The sequence below is a fragment of the Chlorocebus sabaeus genome, chromosome 2 (assembly GCF_047675955.1).
Source record: "Chlorocebus sabaeus isolate Y175 chromosome 2, mChlSab1.0.hap1, whole genome shotgun sequence".
Lineage (NCBI taxonomy): Eukaryota > Metazoa > Chordata > Mammalia > Primates > Cercopithecidae > Chlorocebus > Chlorocebus sabaeus.
This window is the reverse complement of record NC_132905.1, coordinates 74,172,230-74,198,989: the sequence shown is the minus strand read 5'-3', so window position 1 is coordinate 74,198,989 and position 26,760 is coordinate 74,172,230. Positions and strand designations below refer to the sequence as shown.

The following is a 26,760-nucleotide window of genomic DNA, read 5'->3' as shown; positions in this document are numbered from 1 at the left end:
GTACTTTCAGTTGCGGATGAGACATGGAAAATATTCCACACAAAATGTGGTCAAGAAAAGGAGTAATAGTACTTATTTTTTCTATTTGATTATATAATATTAATATACATTCTCTGTAAATATTCATATTGATCCTGGGAGGTGTAATCAAAATATATAATATTGATAACTGAATTGAAATTAATATATTTTTCTAAAAAAAATCAGATTATAGGTAATGAACCAATATTGGCTAGGTGAGAATTGTCTAGGTTTTACAACTAGAAATGCTTCCACTCAAACATTTATCAAAATCACAGGTGTATTTTGGGCTGCTACATTTACCAAATGAAAACAGGATACTGACATTCATACACACAAACATGCAAGCATATGTTGAAATTTTCATTCCAGATGTCTATAAAAAAGAACAGATAATATGAAGTTCATTACTTGTTTCAAGTTACTCTGAGATTCCTTAAGCTGGAGACAAACATTCTATTAAAGAGTCCTTAAACAGGGCATAAGAAATCTAATCCTTTCGTAAAGAGTGTGGTTATTTTTTATAACAATTATTATCAAAAGAAATTATTTTTACTTCTAAATTAGTACTGATTACATCTCAAGGTTTTTGTTTCTCTGATACCAGGATTTAAAATTACTTCAGAAAGCATGATTAGTTTTAGTGTCTGTAGATCTTTTTGTCAGTGATTTAAAGTATTTTTGAAAAAGGAAAACATATTCCTTAGAAGTGATCTATACTTTATAGAAAATTACCTATTTGTGTAAATATAGGAAAACAACTCTAACATTAAAATATCTGCATCAATTGGATTCAGAGTGTTGCATGAGGTTTAAACATTAAAGAAGTATTTATAACATTTGAAGAAACAAAATTAACAAGAAAAAGTGAAACCAAAATATTAAAAATAAAGGGAGTATTCCTTATTAGAAAATAAGAAAAAATACAATTATGTATTATGATATAAGACTAAAGTTACTACTTTGATCTTTTATTTAAGCGGGTATTCAACCTGTTTAGTTTCAAAATACATCTGCTAGTTCACTTTTGTGAGCTATTGTTCAAATTTCAATTTGTTTTTTTTTTTTTTAATTCTTGTCTCTTTATTTTTTAAATCCATTCACCTGATTTCTTTTTTTTTAATTATTATTATACTTTAAGTTCTAGGGTACATGTGCATAACGTGCAGGTTTGTTACATATGTATACTTGTGCCATGTTGCTGTGCTGCACCCATCAACTCGTCAGCACCCAAAATCCCCTGTATTGGAGAGTCCGAGATCCCCCAGTCACAGTTGTATGTGACTCAGGTGACAGGACTCTGCCCTGCAGTCTTCTCATCATGGACTGGGGAGAGAAAGGAAAATTACTTCACTGCCACAGAGGATGGTGGAATTCAGAGTTCTAGGCGCATGTCCATAGGGAAATGGCACTTACATATTAATGCTGGTCAGAAATGAATGGCAGAGTAGCACCCACAGGATTCAGTAGGTAGCGGTGCCTCCTGATACTGGGATGGGGTGGATAACGGGCTTCTGCCCATATGTCTGCAGAGGTGGTGAGACTGCCTCAATACCACGGAAGAGGGAGATGGAAGTCTGAGTTGTGCACATAAGCTCCACTGGGGAAAGGTACATCCCAGTTACTGCAGAAGAAGGGAGAAAGTCAGAGGGGTTATAGTCTCTATGGGGAAGGAAGGTCATCTCATTCCTGCAGAAGGTAGGTGGATGTGAGTTCCACCCACGACCTCCATGGTGGGGGGTGCTACCTCCTTACCCCAGGAAGAGGGTGGAAGACAGGGTTCTATCCCCACTCCCACGGTTATAGCACTCATTGAGGTGGAGATAGAACACATTTTTTTTTCATAGTATTCCTCTTGAAGAAAGATAAGTATGGTTAAAAGATTTCTGCTATGCTGGGTTACCCTTTTTCCTGGTACTTTCACTAGAGACAGATGATACAGAAGAGAAAGGGTGGGACGGGGGGAAAGATACAGACCACAAAGAAAAATAGAAAGGTGACTAATTCCTAATAATATTAGATGAGGTTATTTATTAGGATCTTCTTTACATATTTATTACAAGGTATAATTGACAAAAGGTAAAAATCATTTGTGATGAGAAACTACCTACCGCTTGTATAATACAGTATCTGTACTTTCACCATTGGCTTCTCTATTTAACATTATGTGGTTCTAAATAATCTTACAAAACACATACTAACCTGTTTCTCTGTAGTATCTCACAGACTACGCATCCTTTGCTGGTTTAAGGATAAGTTAAGCATTTTAAAAATCTATTTATATCAATTTATATGAGAATGAAGGCAGGAAGACAGAGCTTGGAACATTATCTACAAACTATTAGTGTCCTGTATTATCAGGGTCAGAATGTTTATGTCCTCCCCCAAATGTATATGTTGAAACCTAATTCCTAAATGTGATGGGATTTAGGGAGGTGATTGGGTTATAAAGGTAGCAACTGTCATGAATGGAATGAGTGCCTTTATATGGGGCTGAAGATACCAGAGTTCTTCCCTTCTACTCTGTCAGGAGATAGCAACAAGCTGGCTGTCTGCAATCCAGAAGAAAGCCTTCACCAAAACCCAACCATGCTGGCATTCTAATCTTGAACTTCCATCCTCCAGAACTGTGACAAATAAATTCCTAGTATTTATAGGTCACCCAGTCTATGGCATTTTGTCATAGCAGTCCAAACTGACTAAAACAACCACGAAGGCAGAAAAATGCTAGTTTTCTACTAAATGATCATAAAGAATTGAATAAGTGATTAAAAAAAAAAAAAAAAGAAGTGAGAGACAGTGAGCTGTCTGTAAATTTCCATACCCCCTTCCTCCATAGTAATAAAATTTTTTAGCTCTACACACAGATACAGGGAAATAAAAAATACTTTCCAAACCCTCTTTGCACTTGGGCATGGCCAACTGACTCCCACTTGCACTAGGAAGTGGGTAACGGGTATGGAAATACATTCCAGGAGATGCCCTTTGATAAGGTGTGCCATCCTTTTTTCCTCTTCCTCTTCTTACTTGTTCATATTGAACCCTGAAGGGGCAGGACAGCATCTCGGGAAGTAGCAGAGTCACCATATAGACAAGTAGAGAAAACTTTTGACTTTACAGAGTGGGGCTGTATTGACTCCTTGACATTTTAAAAAGAGAGAAAAAATGAACTTCTATCATGTTAATTTCACTCATATTTGGGATCGTCTCATGCTTAAACTCTTAGCCTAACTAATACAGAAAGGAAGAGAGCATGGTGAAGTATAACATTTCTTATAGCTTCAGCCCAGTCTATCCACATGAACAGTTGCTAAGTCTATTGAATCATTTCACACCAAGTCACAGAAAAAAAAGCGGTTTTCAATTGTTGTGTGGCAGCGGGGAGAGGTGGACAGGGGTGCATGTCACTAACACTTCACTTGTTTTACTAGTACTTAAAAAATGTGTCCACATATTTGATCCAATAGTGTATTTGAAGGAGAGTTAAATAATCAATATGTGAAATTCATCATATCTTCTTGAGCATCTTACATAACTCTAATGTTTGCAAAATGGTTAAATGTGAGTGAACTGATCAAAGGATTATCTTTTCTTAAACTAGATAAGCGATGATCCTAAGATGATCAATGTATGTCAGCACGGCTCTTTCAAGCAAATTGTTTATATTGATAAAAAGTTCAGACCTAAACCCAGCTTGAACTGTTAAATATTATTGAAATAATAAATGAAGAAATTCATCACTTAATGAATTTTATAACAAATAAAGGAAAGTATTTTGCTTAATGGGTCTACTAAGTAAAATCCCACAGAAAGCTACATGTGATGTGACCTTGACATATGATATCTGTTTATGGTAAAGAGAATATAATAAATTAAAATCTGATGTGACTATATTCATGCTTTTTATACATTTATGAAATAAACTATAGTAAAAAACTAAATTTAAAAACCATATTTCTAAAGTCAGATATTTTAGTATTAAGTGTTGTCATGATATAATAAAGCTTCAATCAGTTTGATTTTTAAGTAGGTGTGAAAATTTAATATTATAAATTCATATTGGAATGAATTATTTATCCCCAGGGGATCACACTCACACTGAAAAAAGAAGTTTTACTGTAACATGGAATTACTTACTATTTTCTTCCAAATATGTTATAAGCATATTTGGCATGTTTCAAAGTTATGTTTAATAAAGAAAATGCATGTTTCTATATATGCTGCTGTGAATACAAAGTGCCTCAAAACTTACTGGCTTAAGACAACATCTCTATTTCCTAATGTTCCAATGTGTCAGGAACATAAGAAGGAATCAGCTGGACAGCTGCGCCCTGTAGTGTTAGCACGATTCACTCTCTCTCTTTGCTGCACTGGAAGGTACAAAAAGTTCACTCACATGTCTGGAGCCCATGTACTCCTTCAGGTGTTCTCTTCCTCGCCATCTGGGAAAATTGGGCTTCCTCACAAAATGGTGGTCACCTGGATTTCTTACACGACATCTGGCTTCCAAAAGGGAGCGTACCAACATAGGTGACACAAGAAGCTGCAAGCATCTTTAGGCCCAACCTTGAGAGGTACACAACGTTACTTCTGACCATTATATTGGTCAAAGTCAGTCTTTGGGTCTGTCCACATTCAAGGGGAATAGAAATCCCTTCTTTTAATGAAAAGGGGCAAATAATTTGTGGCCATCTCTAATCCATTATGCTGTTTAGGCCATGTTTCTGATATGAAGTTAAACATATAAAGAAGCTACTACATATATTCATAAATTAGAAAATGGAGAGGAAAAAGACCTTTCATTATAAAATTCTCTTGCCAATTTCTAGGCTCCTTTAAAAATATTGTCTATCAATGATACGAAAGTTTCAGAAAGCTGCTATTAGAATTTGAAGAGAATGCTGTAAGTATATGGTTTAAACAGTGTATTCCTACCAAAATGTCTTAAAAAGTGACAAGAGTGAGGAAGTTTATTAAACTAAGAGGAAAGAACAGCCTTAAAATAGATTGGCCAGTTTCTTCATTCATGCGATTATTTTTTCATTATTCATTCACCAACAAATATTTCTTGATATCCCATTGTGAGCCCAGGGATTTTGTTAGGCAAGGAGGCTGTAACAATGAAGAGAAAAATACTGTTTTCTTTTCTTCACTGTGCTTACAACTTAATGTTACAAATTACTCTAGTGCTTAAGATTATTCAGCTGAAGTTTTGATAATGTAAAACAACAAAATTCTTTGTATAATCTGTAAATGAATTGTATGTGAAAATCATTATATAAAACAATAAAATACAAATTCCTGGATGCATTTAGTTATTCAATCAAATAAGCATAATTTAAAGTGTTTTTTTTTTTTTTTTAATATCTCTAGTCCATCCTAAAACTTTAGGCCAATGTGTAAACCATGTTTTAACAAAAACAGATGCCTCCCAGCACACAGGACAACTACAGCTGCTCTGTAGCTCCACATGGGACCGTCTTCTCTTTGCTTACGGGCCCATCCCCAGTTCCAAGAAAACATGAGCTTCTTAAAACAAAGTTGAAAATCTAGTGGCTTTCGAGTCAGCTGGCAGTGTTTCTGCATTTTTAAGCAGGCTTGGATATCGGGGGCAGCTTAGTGTTCACTCTGTAACTGACCTCACTGAGCCAAGTTCAGCGTGGTGTGAGTTATCAAACCTGACAGCCTTTTGGCAAGCCTTTGAAGGCTCTCAGGCCAGACTCCCTTCCAAGCTCAGCTGGGATCAATTAGGATAAATAATAGTTCTTGCAATTGTTAGTTTCCACCATGCTTTTTAAAATTATTTAGTGTGCAATAATGCAATTTATGGCTTACCTGTACCATGCTATCCATTCAAAACAAAATAAGATCAAATCGAAAGGTTAAAATGTCCTGAGAGTTGCAGAACAATACAGTGAGGGAAAAGTACCAGAGAGGCCAATATTTTGACCATTCTTTCCTCTCCACATTTATCTAAAACATAAGTAAACATAAATACAAAACTATAATATTTCTTCAAAATCTGGATTCTCAGCCCAACAGCAATATTTTGACAGTCTGGTTAAAACATAAACCATAAATACACACACACACACGTACACACACACACACACACATGCACATACACAATCAAGGACTTTTAACTGCCCTCAGCAACCAAAGAGATCTGCTAGTAAACAACGCAGATTTTTACTTCTAGGACAAAAAATGAATTTGCGCTCAAGCTATTGGTGAAGAGCAAATGGAAGGTACTCTATAGAAGCTAGCAGTACAACAGCAAATGATAATTTTCTACAGCAAGAGTAAGGCCGTATTCAATAATGCTAATGTTCTGGCTTCATGTGAACTAAGTTTGGCTTTTACTAGGTGTTTCTCTTCATGTGGCCCAGGGCAAGGTATTGCAACTATTTCATGCTGAACTTTAAAACTTCACTGTTTGCAAGAAGTTTCCTTTTTAACCTTAGTTCTCCAGTTGCTACTGGAATCATGAAACTATCATGGCACTTCTTTAATGACTGTGTACGTTTGACTTTGGTCCTTATAAAATGTAACTTCTTGTTTAAAACAATGGTAAGTTAAAATGTTACTCTACATTTGCCTTGTAAGTGTTTTTTGCTTCACTTGGAGTCTTCTTTCTTGGCCTCCCATGCTTAAATTTTTTACAAAAAAGATTTATTATTAATAGGAATGTCTGGGTTTTTGTTTCCTTTTTCATTCGGAGATAAAAAGGTATTTGAAGTTCTATTATAGAAAACTTTTACATAAGTCACAAGAATTAAGAATTTTTTTTTCCAGGTAGATTTTCCCACTAAATAAATATCTTTGTTAATTTAGAGTGATAGTCAAAAATCGTATGAATACTGTGGATAAAAAAGTTTAATAATGTTTACAAACATCCAAACAGCCCCTTGAATGCAGTTGATGGTTAGCTCCTAGTCAGCTAGACTCCTCTTTCAGTAATGTCCCTGGTAACTGCTAAGGATACAGTGATGCTTAGATACGCATCTTTGCTCTTCCAAAGCTAACTACTATGCCTAGATGACTTACGTGCTCTCTCCAGCTCAACCTCTAAATTTACACAGTTGTTGGAGCTGGGATTGAATTCCAAAACACAGTCCATTTTGTACAGAGCATTTTAAAAAGAGCACAGTATATCATTTGGTTAAGTAATGCATAGAGTATTTCATTGTTCTTCAATATAAAGGCTCTGTATACGGGGGGTGTATGTGTGTGTGTGCACATATGTGCTTGTGCGTGTATACACTATCAGATGACTCTGAAGAACATGGTGTAACATTATATGTTCAAATTATCTTACAGATCTTTTTTTATTGCTGACTTCTAATTGAAAGCTAATGAAAAATATACTACCAAATTCAGGGTAACAAAAATATTTAATTCTGCTTAATTTAACAAACATTTATAGCCTTAATATATGTTTCCACAGTTTGAAATATGGGAGATGCAAAAGATAGAAGGCTTAGTTTCTAGTCATAAGGGAATTTAGAATGTTCATGAAAATTTTCCATAGAAAAATAATAAAGAAGTAGCATTAAAAGATGGCTAATAATCCAAAGTAAGTGCTCACAAATTAGCAGTTACCATAACAGGAAGAAGGAAGGGCTGATTATGGACTGACATATTAATGGAAGATTTCATCACAAATGGATAATTGCCTCTAAATAATATAGACATGACTTTACAACATATTGTAGCGTATTTTACTCCTGCAAGTGATATTTATCAGTTATGTTATCTTGTTTATCTATACAATTTTTCTTATACTTATTTCAATATAAATCAATTATGCCCATAGGAAAAGAATCTTTGATGACTCACTATATCTATTTTGCACAGATTTTCTGAAGGCAAACACCAATAGAAACCACTCTGTAGTTCAAGGCTAGGTCCAGAGTTTTGAGTCAGAAATGTTTACTTGTATTTTTGTCAGTTTGTTTCGCTTTTATATAAATGACATTGTTTTTAAATTAGTCATATTTTTCTTTCTTATTCATGTTTTTTTCTATTAGTGTTAACTTTAATATTTTTAATTCATTCTTCAGTTTTTCTTCTATTTTTTATTTGGGGCTTGGTATATAACTTTCAAATGTACATTTTTTTATATAAATGCAACTAATTTAATATCTTTAGAAATCTTTCTTTTAGTGTTTTAGCATTATTATTTTACTATTTAATGCTAATATATAAGGCAAAATTAATGAAAGTATAAATCTATGATGTTACATCTTCCGCAGTTTACTTTAAAATAGTTCAAAGTAAGCAGTGGCATGTGTATAGGTAGAAAAGTTAATTGCAATCTCCAACCTAGAGCTGTTAGATCACACTTGAAGGGTGTTATCTGAAATCCATATTCTATAATTAGCTAACAAAAGCACATAAAGTATTACCAACTTAATGTACACCAGCAAGAAGTCTGATAGTTTGTCTCCAAAGATGGCCCCAAAGGAGCCAGCCTTCCAGATCCTGTGTAGTTTTTGCCCACAAAGAATGGTGAGGTAATTCTGGACCTACACTTTAAGAAATGCTGTTGATTTTTAACTTTGAGATCTTGGGAGTATTGAGCAGCCATGAAAGATGTCCAGTTACACCTGCTGGAGAGACTGTGTGAGATACCCTAAGACAGTGTGTATTAGGGTTTTACAGAAGGTCAGAACTAATAAGATAGACGTACATATAGATATATGAGTTGATTAAGGAGTATTGACTCACACGATCACAAGGTGAGGTCTCGCAATAGGCTGAAGCTGAGGAGCAAGGAAGCCAGTCCGAATCCCAAAGCTGAAGAACTTGCAGTCTGATGTTCGAGGGCAGGAAGCATCCAGCGCAGGATAAAGATGTAGGCCAAAAGACTAAACCAGTCTAGTCTTTTCGCATTCTTCTGCCTGCTTTTATTCTGGCCGTTACTGGCAGCTGATGAGATGGTGTCCACCCAGATTGAGGGTGGGTCTGTCTTACCCAGTCCACTGACTCAAATGTTAATCTCCTTTGGCAACACCCTCACACACACACCCAGGAACAATACTTTGCATCCTTCAATCCAATCAAGTTGACACTCAATATTAACCATCACACCATGTAACAAAGAGAAAGGCACAGTTGTCTCCATGTTCCAGTTGAGCTTGTAACGACAGCCAGTCCAGGCACTTTCTCAATGCAACTACATGAGAAATCCCAGGCGAAACAAGCAAAAGAATGAAGTGCATTGAGAAGAACCGAAGACTTAGCAATAAAGAAACAAGTTAAAATAGAGGAAAAACAAACAAACAAACAAACAAACAACAACAAAAAGGAAACAAGCCATCATTGGAGACTGAATGCATTACTTTCTTAGCCTGATAAAATGTATTTGCCAAAAAAAAAAAAAAAAAAAAAAAAAACCTTATGGTTAACATATTTTATGGTGAAAAAACTCATCCTGCTTAAGATCAGAAACAAGGCAATAATGTCCATTTTTAGCACTTTTATTCAGCACTGCGCTAAAAGACTTGGGCAGTGGAAGAAAGTAAGAAAAAAATAAGTCAAAACAATACATATGTGTTTGCAAATGGCATAATAATTTGTATACACAATTTTAAATAATCCACAAAATATATCTTACAACTCCTAAGTAAATGTAATAAGATTACAGGTATGTTGTAAATATATGACAGTCTTATGTATTTCAATATAATGATAATGAACAATTACAAAATGAGATATAAAGACACATCTGTTAAAATAGTACTGTACTGGGTTAAATATTCTCCTCCAAATTCATGTCTACCTGAAACTTGTGAGTGTGATCTTATTCGGAAATAGGGTTTTTGCAGATGTAATCAAGTTAAAATATGGTCATGCTAGAGTAGGGTTCGACCTGATAAAAAGAAACAAATTTGAATGCAGAGACACCAGCACAGGGCGGAAAGAACACCGCATGAAGAAAGGAGGATGAGATTGGAGGGATGAGTTGACAAGCCAAGGAAGACAAAGATTGCCAGGAAACAACAGAAGCCAGAAGAAATTTTATGTTGTTTAATTTTTGATTTTTGGGGTACATAGTAGGTGTATGCATTTATCAGTACCCGAGATATTTTGATACAGACATACGATGTGTAATATCACATCAGGGTAAATGGGGTACCTGTCACCTCAGGTACTTATCCTTTCCTTGTGTTACAAATATTTCAATTATACTATTTTGGTTATTTTTGAATGTACAATAAATTATTGTTGGCTGTAGTTACCATGTTGTTGTATCAACAGGTATTAACCCTATCAAACTGTATTTTTGTACCCATTAACCATTCACATTCCTCACTCCCACTATCCTTCCAAGCATCTGGTAACCATCATTCTATTCTCCATCTCCATGAGTTCAATTGTTTTAATTTTTAACTCTCACAAATAAGTGAGAATATATGAAGTTTGTCTTTCTGTGTATGGCTTATTTCACTTAACATAATGACCTCCAGTTCCATCCATGTTGTTGCAAATGACAAGATTTCATTCTTTCTACTGCCGAATAGTACTCCATTGTGCATTTGTACTGCATTTTATTTATCCATTCAACTCCTGATAACACTTAGGCTGCTTTCAAATTTTGGAAGCCAAAATAATTTTTGAGAAAATCAACCAGATAATTGTCAAATTTATATGGAAATACAAAGGACCTTCAATAGCAGATTTTGAGGGCTTACAGGATATGATTTCAAGATTATAAAGCTGTGTTATAAGACAATGCAGCAAAGCATTAGAAAAAAGATGGAACAGGATATAACTGTATTAGTCCATTCCCTCACTACTATAAAGAACTACCTGAAACTGGGTAATTTATAAAGAAAGGAGATTTCATTTGTTCACAGTTCTACAAGCTCTACGGGAAGCATGTTTGGGGAGACCTCAGGAAACTTTCAATCATGATGGAAGGCGAAGGGCAAGCAGTCATGTCTTACATGGCCAGAGCAGGAGGAAGAGAGAGTGGGGAGGCGTTACGCACTTTTAAACAACCAGATTTCATAACTCACCCACTGTCATAAAAACAATACCAAAGGGAAAATTTGTCCCCACGAACCAATCACTCCCCACCAGGCCCCACCTCCAACACTGGGGATTTCAATTTGACATGCTTTGGGTGGGGACACAGACTCAAACCGTATCAACACGCAAACACATATAGTCAATTGCTTTTTTGAAAAAGTTCAAGGACATTTAATGGGAAAAGAATTATCTTCAATAAACTAGTGCTAGGACAACTGAATATCAACCTAAAAGTTGTGTATCTATTCTTACCTCACCTCATCCACAAAATTAACTCAAAATGGATTATAGATTTAACATATGAGCTGAAATATAAACTTAAAGAAAGAAAATGTAGGTGTATATCTTTATCATCTTGTATAGCACTAGCCATGCAAGAAAAAAAAAATAAGTTGACTTTATATGGGACTTATATATTCAAATTTTATAAAAGAAAAACGTATTAATAATGATAAAGTAAACTGTGGTTTAGAAACTGGACAAAAATGTGAACAACAATTTCATAAAAGAAGGTATGAAATGTCAAGTAAATAAATGTAAACATTCACAATTAGCTGTCAGGTATACAGAAATTACAACTAAAGTGAAATATTACTACGCAAACAGAAAATCCCATCAAAACAACTTTTGATGACTTGACATGTAACTTTTTTTTTACTTTAAAATGATGCAAAAGCAATACACATTCAGTAGAAAGCAGTAGAATACCCTCTTGCGGTGTTGGGCAGCGGCAGGGAGCTAAGGCTTCCAGTCAGCCACAAGATCACCAGGGTAAACAAGAGATACTCTACAGTTTGCTGTGTTGCCAGATGATTTTGCTCAACCATAGAATAATGTAAGTGTTGTGAGCCTGTTTAAGGTAGGCTAGGCTAAACTATGATGTTTGATAGTTAAGGTGTATTAAAAATGCATTTTCAACTTATGATTTTTTCAACTTAACAATGGGTTTACTGGGGCATAAACCCATCGTGAGTTGAGGAGCATCTAGTACTAAAATGGCTAAAAATAAGACCAACAATATCAGGTGATAGAACATAGAGCGACAGGAAAACACCACCAAAGAACTACCTGAAACTGGGTAATTTATAAAGAAGTTATTTATAACTTATAAACTGCTGATACATATAAAATATATAAAATGAAACAACTAATTTGCAAAAGACATTGTGGTATAATCACACAACCCTAGTTGGAAACAAAAGATATGAATTACTGATACCCCAAATGACATAGATAAATCTCAAAAGCACCACGCTGAACAAAAGGAGTCAGACACAAGAGCACACAGTTATTTGGATCCACTTACATGACATCTAGGACAGGCAGAACACCAGTCGACAATGACTGAATTCAGATCCATTGGTGTCTGTGTTGAGGACTGGGGAAGATTGCCTACAGAACAGTATAAAGGAACATTTTGAGAAGATAAAAATGATCTAATTTTTAATTGTGGTGGTTACATTGATATGTACAGTTAGCAAAACTTATCAAATTGTACTCTTAATATGGTCATTTAATTATATGTAAATCATACTTCAATAAAAGTCAATGTCTTTCAAAAACACCACAAAAAGATACCACCAACAGGGAGTAGAGTGACTAAAATTTGTTAAAGATTTACCATAAGTCCATTCTGTTGAAGATTATGTGCAGTCACAGGAAACTTTTATATACTTTGATTGAAGGTATAAAAAATAGCACAGCTACTTTGGAAAACAACTGTTCTATTTAAAACAGTTTTATATAATGTTAAAAATAAAAATATCACATGACTCAGTAATATCATTCTGATAACAAAAATAAAAATGTATCTATCATAAGATCTGTTCCAAATTTTTGTTAACATTTCAAATATCCCCAAACTGAACACCCTAAATGTTCATTAACAACTGAAGAGATAAAGAAATTACACTACATTCATGTAATGGAATATTACTAAACTGTAAGAAAAAAAACCTCCTGATATATGCAACTGATGCATAGATGAATCTTAAAATATTATGCTGAGGAAAAGGAGCCAAACACATAAGCATACAAATTAAATGATTCATATATATATAAAACTCTACAACATAAAAACTAATCTTTAACAATAAAAATCGTACCAAATCCATACAAAAACCTACACATGAATGTTTATACCAGTTTTATATTTTATTTTATGTTTTGAGACAGGATCTCACTCTGTCACCTAGACTGAAGTGTGGTGGTGCAGTCTCAGCTCACTGCAGCCTCGACCTCCCGAGCTCAAGCGATCCTCCCACCTCAGCCTCCCAAGTAGCTAGGACTACAGGTGTGCACTACCATGCCCGGCTAATTTTCATATTTTTTTTAGTCACAGGGTTTTGCCAGGCTGCTCTCGAACTCCTGAGCTCAAGTGATCTGCCCACCTCGGCCTCCCAAAGTGCTGGGATTACAGGTTGAGTCACCACACCCTGCCACAGTTTTATTTTTAATTGTCAAAACTTGGAGACAAACAAGATTTCCTTCAGTGGAGGAACAGAAAAATAAACAATGGAAGAAATGAATAACAAGAGATGAATAAGCAGAACACAGAGTTTTATGGCAGTTAAACTACTCTAAATGATACATCAATGGTAGATACATCTCACTATATATTTGTCAAAAGCCATATAATATATATACAAGAGTGAACCCTTATGTAAACCCTGAATTTGGATGATAATGATGTGTCAGGTTAGGTGCGTCAATCATAATAAATGTACCACAGTGGTGGGGGATACTGATAATGGAAGAGGCTACTCTTATTTGGGGGCAGGGGATATGTGAGAATCCCTGTACTTACTGCTCAATTTCACTGTGAAACTAAAACAGTTAAAAAAAAAAAAAAAAAAAAAAGTCTATTTAAAAGGGGAAAATCATTTCAAGGTTGCCTGACAGAAAGCATTAGTCTTTTCTGCAGAGTCATGATAGACACTTTCAGGATTATGGGAATGTTCTAAGTTATCAGGTAGTGGTTACATGACTGCATATATTTTTTTAAATTAATGCAACCATACACTCAAAATGGATTAATTTTAATTACACCTCAATGAACTTGATTAGAAATAATTTTAAAGGCATATTTTAGCAGAGGGGGGCATTAGGTAGACTTGGCAATTATCGACTTAGGAAAAAAGATATATTTGGAAATAGCAAGAATATGAAGTTCACAAGCTGTTCATGGTATTGGCAGCACTCTTATGCCCAATTAATGACCCTCCCTTATGCATGCACTTTGGGCTATATCTTTTGTAAAATTTTCATCTTTTGTGGGTACACAGTAGGTGCATATATTTATGGAAGACATGCAATATTTTAATACAGGCATACAATGCATAATAATCACATCAAGTTAAATGGGGTATCTGTCACCTCAAGGACTTATCCTTTCTTTGTGTTACAAACAATCCCATTATACTCTGTTAGTTATTTTAAAATCTACAACAAATTATTGTTGACTGTAGTTTGAATGAGATCTTTGGGCCACATCTTTGCAGTGCTCGTCCACTTCATTTGACCCATGTTAAGATAGTCAATGTAATGTCAGCTGATGTTTGCATTATATTTCTGCCTTGGTACTCTTATTTGGCTGCACTTACTCATTCCAATGACTCTGCATTCAACCAAAAGAACTTCATTAGGCTGTAATTCTGCATAGAAGGGAGACAGGACTGAGAGAGCTACCTTTTCCTAGCCATCCTAGATAAGTCATTTGTAGATCATCCCCCCAGCCAGTTAACACATTCACATGTGAGGAAAAGATTTCCCCAGCAGAGTCCAGCCTAAATGTTGATCCACAGTGAATTCAGTTTTAGGATGGTTTTTATGGTCTATGGAGCACTTCATATAAAAGTAACTTTTAACGAAAATGATTTTTAAATAATTTATACTTTCTCCTAGTAAACATTTTGACAATATAATTTAAAAGAGATGGACTCAAGTGTTTAATGGGCCAAGACTTTCCTATATAGGTTAGAAATTTGGGGTTAGAAAAGGCTGTTTTAAGCCACAAAGTTAAATTTTTGAATAAATTAATACCAACTGTGATTCATATTATTGGTGTATTTTGCTTTACACCAATAAGTTGATAGTAGATGTATGTGGAGTTAAGTCATGGATGATTCTTAGGTTTAAATTATTTTCTTGTTTCTGTGGGATCCCATGACTTAACAGACATCACTCACCTCTATTATCTTTATTTATATGTATTTTTTTGGCTTATTTCAAAGTAAAATGGTTCTTACCCTAGTTGTTTCCCTCCCTCTCTTGATTTCTATTCCCTGGCCACATTTTCACCTGATGAAGCATAGTCCAGTGTTAGGCAAAATTCTGTGAAAAACAGTATTTGGTGTAATGATATTTCCCTTGAATTTTAAATTCTAAGTAGAGATTCTTGGTGTTAATATCGTCTTCCAGTGAAATCCATTAGACTAAGAATTAATTATACCTTATAAAATAAAAATACTATCAACTTTAAACCAATTTTTAAAAATTTTTTGATAAGAGGAAAAAGGGGGGCAGGCACTATTTTTAACCTGCTTTTATTATTAAATACTCAAAGCATAATAACTGACATGCCAAATAAAGGCTTTGACAGATGCTTATTAAAGCATGTGGACTCAAAGGGCTTGTATGAGTGGAAAAATGACAAATCAATATCAGGTACATCATTTTCTTATGCACTTTACTCATTTCTATGACACAGAATCATTAAGGATCGTATTCGTAAATGTCATGCTGCAAATTAAATTTGTGTCATAAACCTGTTAGTATTAGAAGGAAAAGCAAAAATTATGATTTTCTGCTCACAATACTGAATAAAAGTTTTACCATTTTATTAATATATGTAGTGGTGATTGAGAAATTTTTAAATTAGCTTTTTACAGTAAGCTACACTTTTGATTTCTCAAGTATTTTCTACTGCTTCATGATTTAAATATTTGCTCTTCTTTAAAATATCCACTTAAAAAAAGTTACCACTTCCAGAAATGTTTAACTTCATGTTTGTCAGTTCTAATACTTGCCTATACCAATCAAACTTAGATTTCCGATTTGGCCTACTATTCTTCCAAAAACAGGTTATAATGAGAAGTGGTTGTTTCTTCTGACTGAAATTGAACATAGTATACAATACAGTATCTATTGTCCACCAATGTGACCAAAGCAGAAGTAACAAGCTACCTGGGCTCTTCTTGTTGGCCTGTCGGAAAACATGTTATTACCATCCCACAAACACCATATAAACTAACTTCAGCATAGTAATGAAGTCAACCAATTCTGGTCATCTGAAAGGCTTCGACCCTAATCCTGATCATGCCAGTGGAAGGGATAGTAAGGTAACAAGATATGACAGGTTTGTTTCTATCATATCAAATGGCTATTAGAGAAAAAGGTAGGTTCTTCTGTAATCTTAAAGCTTAGAAGCTCCATAGCTTTGAGGGCCGCCCTCTTCTCCCAGAGCCTTTCATCTTACCCTGCCAGACCTCCTGCAGCACTGGAATGAGGGTGCGGCTTGTGAGTTTTACCCAGTGAATGCTTTACTAACAACCCAGGCTGGAAGAAAGGTGCTACTTAACCATTCACTGCTCTGATTTGTATGACTTATTGTTTATTACATACGTTTCCTTTTTTATTGATTTCATAGTGAAAGCTTACCTTAAAAATTTATGCTCCTCCCACTTTTCTCGACTTTTCTTTTTTTATTCTATATATTTTACCTCCTCTTTTTTCAAATTATATTTTAAACAAACTGTTATGTATGAATGAGAGAAAAATGTGAGAAAGAGCCATGAAACTACATATACTATACATTTATATTAAAAACAAAATATTTTATTAGTTTTATTTTGGTGCTATATTGTAGTTTTACCGTAATAAAACCACATTAATTTATCAGCAACATCCAATAGCATTAGAATAGCTTAAGACTGCAAAGATAGAAAATATAGAGCACAAATATTACAGGGTGTTTAATAAATTATTCCAACCATCCATGTTTAAGTCAATGTTAGTTTAATTAGAAATTTTCAGATCAGCTATTTACAAGGCATAAACCATTCCCATCACTTTTATTCCATGAATTGTACACAGTACAGAGCCATTTACACATTCTTTTATTTCTCTAGGAAAATATATAGTGATTATCAAGGTAGTTACTGCAAGAGTAAAGATGAGAAAGCTACCTGAATATTACAAAAATAAAGTATGAATACACACCATATGTAAGTTATTCTTATAACAAGCACACGTAATTTTGACAAATGAATCTTAAAATTGTCAATGGGAATAAATTTACACCAGGTGTCCTTTTTAAATAAATTGTTTCAGGAACGTGAATTATTGTATTAAAGCGTACATTATTCATCCTTTTTGTCATTGCTTTTCCATGTTTTTATTGCTCTACCTTTCTTTGAATGGCTAATATATAGAAATTGGAAACTATTTTCCAAGGGGCAGCATGAAATATCTTGGCTTATTTGCTGTTGGCACGGGGCTGGTCACATGTTCATGTTTTTCTAGGACTATTTAGCTGCCCCTCTAGTTTTCTGCAACATTGTTTTCCATAAATGAGCTTTGATTAAAATAATTTCATGGTTTAAACAACGATGTTGGAGAATTAACTTGAAGAATTTTAAAATAAAATGATTTATTGTAATCTCAGGAGTGGGTATTGGTCGCGGTTTCTATGTCATCTCCAACTGATTGTAGAGATCAATCATAAAGAATGTAGGGGACAAGTAATAGTTTCCCCTTCCTCTGCTATGACCCTTCCTGTCACTAGAAAAGCTAGTCAAGGGAAGAGATTTAACAGAATAAACAGCATAGAATAATGCTAGAGTATTTTGATTTAAATTTTTTATAGTAAAAATAAACGAATGTAGAACTGCATATTTCCAGATTTGCACAAAACAACAAACAAAATTATATAAACACCTACAACAATAACATTATTTGCTTATATCTGGCCAGAAATTCATAAACAGTCTTAAGAATCTTTCTTCCAAACACTGATATTCTAACTCTGGAAATTTTGTTTTTGTTTAAAATTTCAAGGAACAGTTTGGGTATTTTCGTACTTACACACATACTTGTGTGTGTGAAATAAAATAGTTTAAATTTTTATCTCTCACATGCACATACACAAACGGGTCATGTCAAGCTTTGTCTTAGGGAGAAGGAAAGGGAGCAGTGAGGAGAATATGAATAAAACTTTCTAGCTCTCTTTTGATTGGAGGAGTTGTTTTAATCAATGACTTCCTAGAGTTCTACTTACCAATTTAATAAAGTCAATACTTAATAAAGATAATTAAATATTGCATTAAAATATTAAAATAGTTTGGGTGCTACCACTTCCCACTTTTCAAATTTGGCTAGAGTATATTTTGCATTTCATTATAAAATTATGATTAATAAGCAACAAATATCACAAGCATACTATATTGAAACTGCCTACATCAAAGAAATAGAAGATTTATATGATGACTTTATGACCTAAAACAAATTGCTAGTTATCATTTGCAAAAGAAAAAAATATTTTATTTGAATTAATAATTAACTACTGTTATGATTAATCCATCTGTAATTGCAGTCAAGGAGAAGGGAAACTTGAATTACTAAAAGCCAAAATATTAGAATTGCCATCACAAAATTTCAACAATTTGTCATATTCATTTTAATTATATCAATACATATTTTTGTATCGGAAGTCCTAAGAAATGTATTCATATCACTGAATTGCATTTTATTTCTAAGTACTAGAAGTTGTTTGCAAAATTTGTCCTATCCAGATTTTAAATTTCCCCTGTAGTCTTTCTTTCCCTAATGACTTAGGCATATACAAAATGTGCTATGCATATACTGAAATGCCTTCATAATTCAAAATAGGCATTATGAATCTCAACTATTAAAGTGTGTTTAATGTACACTAAGTTCTCAAGGACTACTGCAATATGTAAAGTTATTTGCTCCTCTAATAATTATACAAAATCTCCATGTTTTGTAGTGTATCTGTTTTCTGTTTTATCTGTCAATTCTTAAGTGTCCATTGGTCTGTTTTTTATATCCTGCCCTTTTTTGAAAAAGAAATAAGAAAGCCATGTTGGCTCAATGAATTCTAATGTACAGATTATATTAAGACTGTAGAGACTGAGGGAGCCTTCTTTCTTTATAGACTAATGCAAGGTAATGAAAAAACCTGGAAAATCACTGACTTGCTCTGTGATACAGACAAAGTTATTTAATCTACATGGCTTTGGTTTTTTATTGTAAAATAAATAGTTCTAACTAACAATGTCTCTAAAGTACCCTCTTTAACATAAAATTTGATGATCAAACTTTTTCATTTTTTTATTTGTATAGATTTAAGGGATACACGTGCATTTTTGTAACTTGGATATATTGCATAGTGGTGAAGTCTGGAAGTGATATAAATGTTAATCAGAATTGATACACACTTTCGTTCCTTTGAGGGAGTTAAAAAATGAAATAATTTATGTATTTTAAAATGAATGCAGAAGCAAAACAATAATTTGTATAGTTTACTAATTAATGTAAGCTAAAAAAGGTAATATAAAAAAGCATTCCCACCTTAAGAGTTCATCTGATGATAGTCACTATTTCAGATAATTTTGGTATGTTTTTTAGTTGCTTCTTTTAAAAGAAAATTATTTTTATGAGTACATAGTAAGTGTATATATTAATGGGGGACATGAAATATTTTGCTACAGGCATGCAATGTGTATTAATCACGTCAAGGTAAATAGGGTTTCCATAACCTCAAGCATTCATCATTTCTTTGTGTTACAAACATTCCAATTGTAGTCCCTGAGCTATTTGAAAATATACAACAAACTATTGCTAACGTTAGTCATCCTGTTGTGCTTTCAAATATTAGATCTAATTCATTGTATCTAACTGCATTTTCTACCCATTAACTATCTCCATTTTCCACCTCAACTTTTCACTACTCTTCTCAGCCTCTGGTAACCATGATTTTGCTATTTACATACACGATTCATCTTTGCCAGTTCACTCATGCTGGAACTCCATTTATACTCCCAAACATAGTTCATCCAATAACAGCAAAATGTCATTTAGTTGTTGAACCACCCAATCCCCACATAAATTTTTGTCAAAGTTTCATTTTTAAAACTGATCGACCATTGATTTTTTTTTTCAAATATTTTCTTCACTTGGATCCCAAGCAACAATCAGCCAGTGGAAAGTTTTGCAAAATTCCCGGCTTTCTGTGCCAACCTAACAGCAGATGGATATTTCTCCACTACAGATGAAACAAATGTTTCTCTTCGGATAGGTTTCCCGTTAAACAAACTTTCGCCATTGAAATCTGTGTTTAGATTGGTCCGTTGGGACATCACGAAGTTAAATAGATGCTTGCTGAAATATGTTTTATTTTTGCTGACTCAGAAACATGTGAATTGTTCTGTGAATTTAGTAACAATCAGCAATTATTATTTTAAAGTAATTACTTTGTCAAAAGGTGGTACTTCTGATGTTTGATTATTTTTGGCATATGAGGTAGGCTTCAATCTTAAGAAAATTACTTAAGCTGTCTGCATTTCTTTTCCCTGAATATGAATGAGTCTTTTCAACATTTTTGGTGATGAACAGGATCACACTCTGCTCAAATCTGTTCAAAGAGAAGTCCAAGACTAGCAAAACACGTAACTATTACTTAATTTAAAAGTCAAAGGAAAACAAACAAACAAGATCTTTCAAAAGTTCACACCTATATTTATTTTGGGCAACTTGCCCCTTCTTGACCTCAGTTTCCTGTGTGTAAAATGATGAGTTTGCATTAAATGATTTCCAAAGTCTCTCCAGTCCTAAATTTCTAGGACTCTGTGACCCCATTTACAAGCCTTACTAAGCTAATCTACCACAGATGTATTGCTATCCACTTTCAGTGCCAATAAACAATAGCAATGGGAAACAGCTAATAACAAGCTAAATGTTTCTGATGGTGCAAACAGAGATTGAGATAAATGAAAGTACAGTTTCTCACTAGACAGAACTGAATTTGTCATTCTTTTTGTTACCCATTACATATAAAGTTGGAATTCCTACCTAAGTTCAGTGTATTATCCCTGTTCTCTTTTCCATCTCCACTTTACTTTTGATCATCTATCATATTCTGTAGATTCAAATGAGTTGAGATAAGCACTGATTTAAGGAAAGAATCATTTGTTCTTATCCACACCTCATATCTTCTCTTTGCCCCTACCCCAAATGCTCTGATGCCCCATGTATGGTTATAAGACATATGCTTCTTAGAAGTCAACATGGTTACAAGTTAAGAATAAAATGACCCATGGCTAACCCTGCTTTTGCATTTTGCCTTCAACATATCCATTCCCTCCTTCTCCTTTGTCAGTAAACCTCATCAGACAAAAAAATTTCCAATCTCAGAAAATTAAATCAGTCAAGATAATGCTTTCTTTTTCCAGAAACTATGAAATTTGCCCATCTCTCCTGCTCTGTGACTTAGTTATAGACAGTAAGAGTAACAGGTAAGTCTGCTGGAGAACTCTGGGGCTGGCCTTACCTTCCCTAATGAAGGGAACCTTGATATACAGCCCACTGACTTCTCCCTTCTCATTTTGATACCTGGAGTTGTAGTCACCATCTTGTGATCATACAGAAAGGCCAAGAGAAAAACAGATGTAAAGAAGGCCTGACGCCATTGAATAGCTGAACCCAAATTACAACAACCATTAATATCTAAACTTTTCTTCATATCAGAGAAAATCAATACATTTGTTTGTAGTAGATGCAATGCTGGACGTCCTAGATATCCCCATCAGGATTGAGGTAGTTATTCTCCCAGCTGCTATGAAGATTATATGTTGATATCTCTCAGAGGTCAAGACCTCTTCCAGAATTGTATCAGCTGAGGAATGCTTCCCCATCTAAGGAGATGTTTTCATCTTGGGGAAATCCACATCTAAGGACTATTTGGTATGAAAACAAACAATCTGAGTAACTCTCCTCAAAACAGGATAACTCTGAAGGGCCCTCTCTTCTGTAAGGCATCCCTCAAGCTTAGCTGAGTCCTTGTTATAGATAAAACTCACTCCAACTTTCCTTCTATCCAGAGTTCTGCTTCCTTTATTTCCCCTAAGGTGATGCTTCCGAGAACACTCCCTGTGAAAACTTCTAACACTAGTCTCTGTCTCAGAGCTTCTGACAGAAAGCAAATTATAATATTGTATAATGTAATTTAGGTTTTCTGTTATTTGTGACCAAAATTATTATTATTATTATAATTTGACATGGAGTTTTGCTCTTGTTGCCCAGGCTGCAGTGCAATGGCATGATCTTGACTCACCGTAACCTCCGCCTCCCAGGTTCAAGCTATTCTACTGCCTCAGACTCACTAGCAGCTGGGATTATAGGCATCCACTACCACACCTGGCTAATTTTGTATTTTCAGTAGAGATGGAATTTCTCCATGTTGGTCAGGTTGGTCTCAAACTCCCAACCTCAGGTGATTCGCCTGCCTCGGCCTCCCAAAGTGCTGGGATTCCAAAATTATTCCTAACCTGCATATAAGTATACAAGCAAATTGGGAGACTGGTAAAACTAACTGGCAGACTGCCACAAAAGAGACTTTGTAGTGTGATGAAAACACATGATCTTTCCTAAAGGTTGGGTTCAAAGTCACTTGCCAGCAAGGTAAAGTTAAGTAAAATATGTAAGCCTCTTTTAGTCTTGTTTTCCTTAATTGTTAAGAGAACTAATAATACTTTCCTTATTTTTTTTAATTTTATAATTTCTGGTGACTAATAAGGAGGTAATATGTAATGCATCCAACACATATAATCGTTTGTTGAAAATTCTTTGTGAGGACTCAAAAAAGTAACACACAAATAGCATCTAACATGTATAGTTTCCATTCTATAAATAGTAGCTATTACTAGTGTATTAATTTTAAAATTGTATTTATGAGTGACATAAGTCTAAAAATATATTTCCAGATTTGAGTACCTAATAGTCTATTGAATAAACAGTTGACTTGCATTTATTATCTTTCATATTTCAATTTCATTTAAAAAGTACATACATGTGACCCAGGGTAGCCGCTGGGATTTATGGAAGAGGCAAAAGTGGGAAGATTTGAGAATTTAGGAATGTCAGGAGTGGGCATACACAGAGCTATCTCTGGGCACTCTTACCTACTTTGCACAGCCTTTTTCACAGTGGGTGAGGGTGCTCCTGGAGGAGATCCACGGAGCACAAAGGCTGGGCACAGTGGCCTTGGGTCCAGGAGGCAACATGGCTTCAGATAATATAGTAGAAGACCTGCTTCTGCCCAAGAGGATCAGAAACTGAGACCTATGTGGGAAGAACTCTGTATCAATTTTGACAGACACTTGCTTCATTCATGATCGCATTTTTGAGAGATACGTTTTTAGACACGTATTGTCCACAACTATATGCTAGCTTCTGTGTCTATAGCTTTGGGGAATTTCATAGGTGCTCAATAACTGTTATTGACTGTATTAGGCCATTCTCACATTGCTATAAAGAAATACATGAGACTGAGTAATTTATAAGAAAATAGGTTTAATTTGCTCATGGTTCTTCAGGATGCACAGAAAACAGTGGCATCTGCTTCAGGAGAGGCCTCCGGAAGCTTCCAATTATACCAGAAGGCAAAGGGGGAACAGTCCTGTCACATGGTGAAAGCAGGAGCAAGAGCAGTAGCAGGAAAGTGCCAAACATTTTTAAACAACCAATTCTCTCAAGAACTGATTCACTATCACAAGGACAGTACCAAGGGGATGGTACTAAACCACTTTCGAGAAATCCACCACCATAATCTCATCACCTCCCACCAGGTCCCACCTCCAAAATTGGGGATTACATTTCAACAGGAGATGTGGGTGTGAACACAGATTGAAACTATATCATTGTTCCATGGCCTCTCTCAAATCTCATGTCTGTCTTACATTTCAGAATACAAACATGCCTTCCCAATCATCTCCCAAAGTCTCAACTCATTCCAGAATTAACTCAAAAGACCAAAGTTCAAAGTCTCATCTGAAACAAGGTAAGTCCCTTCCACCTATGAGTCAGTAAAACAAAAATAAAATATAAATTAAAAATAATAATAATAATAATAAAAACAAGTTAGTCACTTCCAAGACACAATGACAGTACAAGCATTGGGTAAACACTCTTATTCTAAAAGGGAGAAATAAGCTAAAAGAAAGGAGGTACGGGCCTTATGCAAATTTGAAACTCAGCACAGTAGTCATTAAATCTTAAAGCTTCAAACTAAGTGTTCTCCTATAAGCTTCCTTGGACTACATGTCCCACATCCAAGGTACCCTGATACAAGGGGTGGACTCCTAAGGTTGTGGGCAGTGCCACCTTTCTGGATTTGTGGGATTCTGCCCCAGAGTTGCTCTCACAGGTTGTTATGTGCCTGCAGCTTTTCCACAGTGAAGATACCAACTGCCAGTGGATCTACACGATCTGGAGGATGGTGACCTTCTTCCACAGCTCTACCAGGCAGTTTCCCAATGAGCACTCTGTGTGGGGGATGTGACCTCACATTTTCCCTCTGTACTACCCTAGTAGAAGTTTTCCATGAGGACTCTGTCCCTTCAGCAGGCTTCTGCCTGGACACCTACGTTTTTCTATACATCCTAGGAAATGTATAGGTTCCCTAGGAAATGTATAGGAAATGCAGAGGTTCCCAAGCCTCAAACACTCTTGCACTCTGTGTGCCCACAGAGTAAACACCATATAGAAGTCACCAACACTTATGGCTTGCACCCTCTGGAGCTGTGGCCTAAGCTGTTTCTGGACCACTTTGAGCCACTGCTGGAGCTGAAGCTGACAGGATACAAGGAGCCATGTTCCAAGGTTATGTAGGGCCCTGGGCATGGCCCACAAAACCATTGTCTCCTCCTAGGCCTCAGGGCCTGTGATGGAAGAAGCTGCCTCTTAGATCTCCGAAATACCTTTCAGGCCTTTTTCCCCATTGTCTTGACTATCAGCTCTTGCTTTCTTTTCACTAATGCAAATTTCTATAGCAAGTGGTCACTCAGCAACCTATTTGAATTTCCTCCTGAAAAGGAGATTTTCTTTTCTACTATATGACCAGACTTCAAAATTTCCAAACTTTTACACTTTGCTTCCATTTTAAATATAAGTTCCAGCTTTAAACCATTTATTTGCTCCTGCATATGAGCACAGGCTGTCAGAAGCAGTCATACTACATCTTGAATGCTTTGCTGCTTAGAAATTTCTTCTGCCAGATACCCTAAATCATTACTCTCAAGTTCAAAGTTCCACAGATTCCTAGGGTGGGGGCATAATGCAACCAAGTTCTTCACTTAGGCATAACAAAAGTGACCTCTGCTCTAGTTTCCGGTAAGTTCTTTATTTCCATCTGAGACCTTGGTAGCCTAGACTTCACTGTTTGTATCACTATCATTATTTCTGTCACAATCAACTAACCAACGTCTAAGATGTTCTAAAGTTTTCTTCATCTTCCTGTCTTCTGAGCTCTCCAAACTCTTCCAGCCTCTACCTGTTACCCAATTCCAAAGTTGCTTCCACATTTTCAGGTATCTTCATAGTAATATTCCACTACTTAGTACCAATTTTCTGTATTAGACCATTACTAACATTGCTATAAAGAAATACCTGAGACTGAGTGATTTATAAGAAAAGAGGTTCAATTGGTTCACGATTATGCAGACTTTATAGAATACATCGTAGCATCTACTTCTGGAAAAGCCTCAGGAAGCTTCCAATCATGGCAGAAGGTGAAAAGGGAGCAGGCGTGTCTACCACATGGTGAAAGCAGGAGCAAGAGCAAGACTGGGGAGGTGCCAAATACTTTTAAGCAAAATAATCTTCTGATAACTCATTCACTATCACAAGGACAGTACAAAGAGGATGATGCTAAACCATTCATGAGAAATCCACCCCCATGATCCCATCACCTACCACAACGTTGGGAATTACACTTCAACATGAGATTTGGGTGACGACACATATTCAAACTATATCACTGACCTTGAAGCCACTTCATTCCTTTCTGCATGCCACCATGCTATGCATGTAATAGTGAAGACTTAATTCTTCCTCTGAGTCATGAGAACTGCATGGCCAAAATACCAAAAATCATCTTTCACATCTTATATTAAAACAAAAATTCATGTTTCAGGAGGGTCATGTCTTAGAGTCTGGGGAAAGAAATGCTGTAAATTTTACTATGGATGCAATGCTGACCAAAAAAAAAAAAAAAAAAAAGAAAACTGTTGAAAAAGTGAAGCTCATTCACTGTAGCTGATGTGCCCCCAGTTGCTGTGTATTTTGCTTGTAAAACAAATAAATTTTCTCTTCCTTCAAGAATTTATGGTCTGATGGAGAAGGGAAAATTCTGTGTAGTGAGATATCCTCAAGGGGTGTGTTGGCTTACCACCACTGGAATCTGGATAGATGATGACAGAGCGGCAGGGAAGTTGTATTAAGGTTCTGTTTCTGTTAGGAGCCACAGGTTCTCAGGAAGCAAGTATTGGGCAGACTGGTATTGTGGCTGGGCTCTAGCTCTATACCTCTAGACTAAAGGTTACGTACTAGCAACTTGAAAGCTAAACCTGGCCCACAGATATGCTTTATTTGGCTCTTATACTGTTTGAAAAAATATTACCAACACTT

At 35.3% G+C, this 26,760-nt stretch overlaps 1 long non-coding RNA gene across 4 annotated transcripts in view; it reads right to left on the bottom strand.

The window, feature by feature from the left end:
• The window catches only part of LOC103217630 (uncharacterized), a 549,839-nt gene that overhangs the window by 362,648 nt on the left and 160,431 nt on the right, over window positions 1–26,760 (bottom strand). For all 4 annotated transcript variants that reach the window (XR_012091516.1, XR_012091512.1, XR_012091514.1 and 1 more), the window contains one exon: window positions 12,365–12,450. This is a non-coding gene — a long non-coding RNA (uncharacterized lncRNA). The remainder of the gene's footprint in view (window positions 1–12,364; window positions 12,451–26,760) is intronic.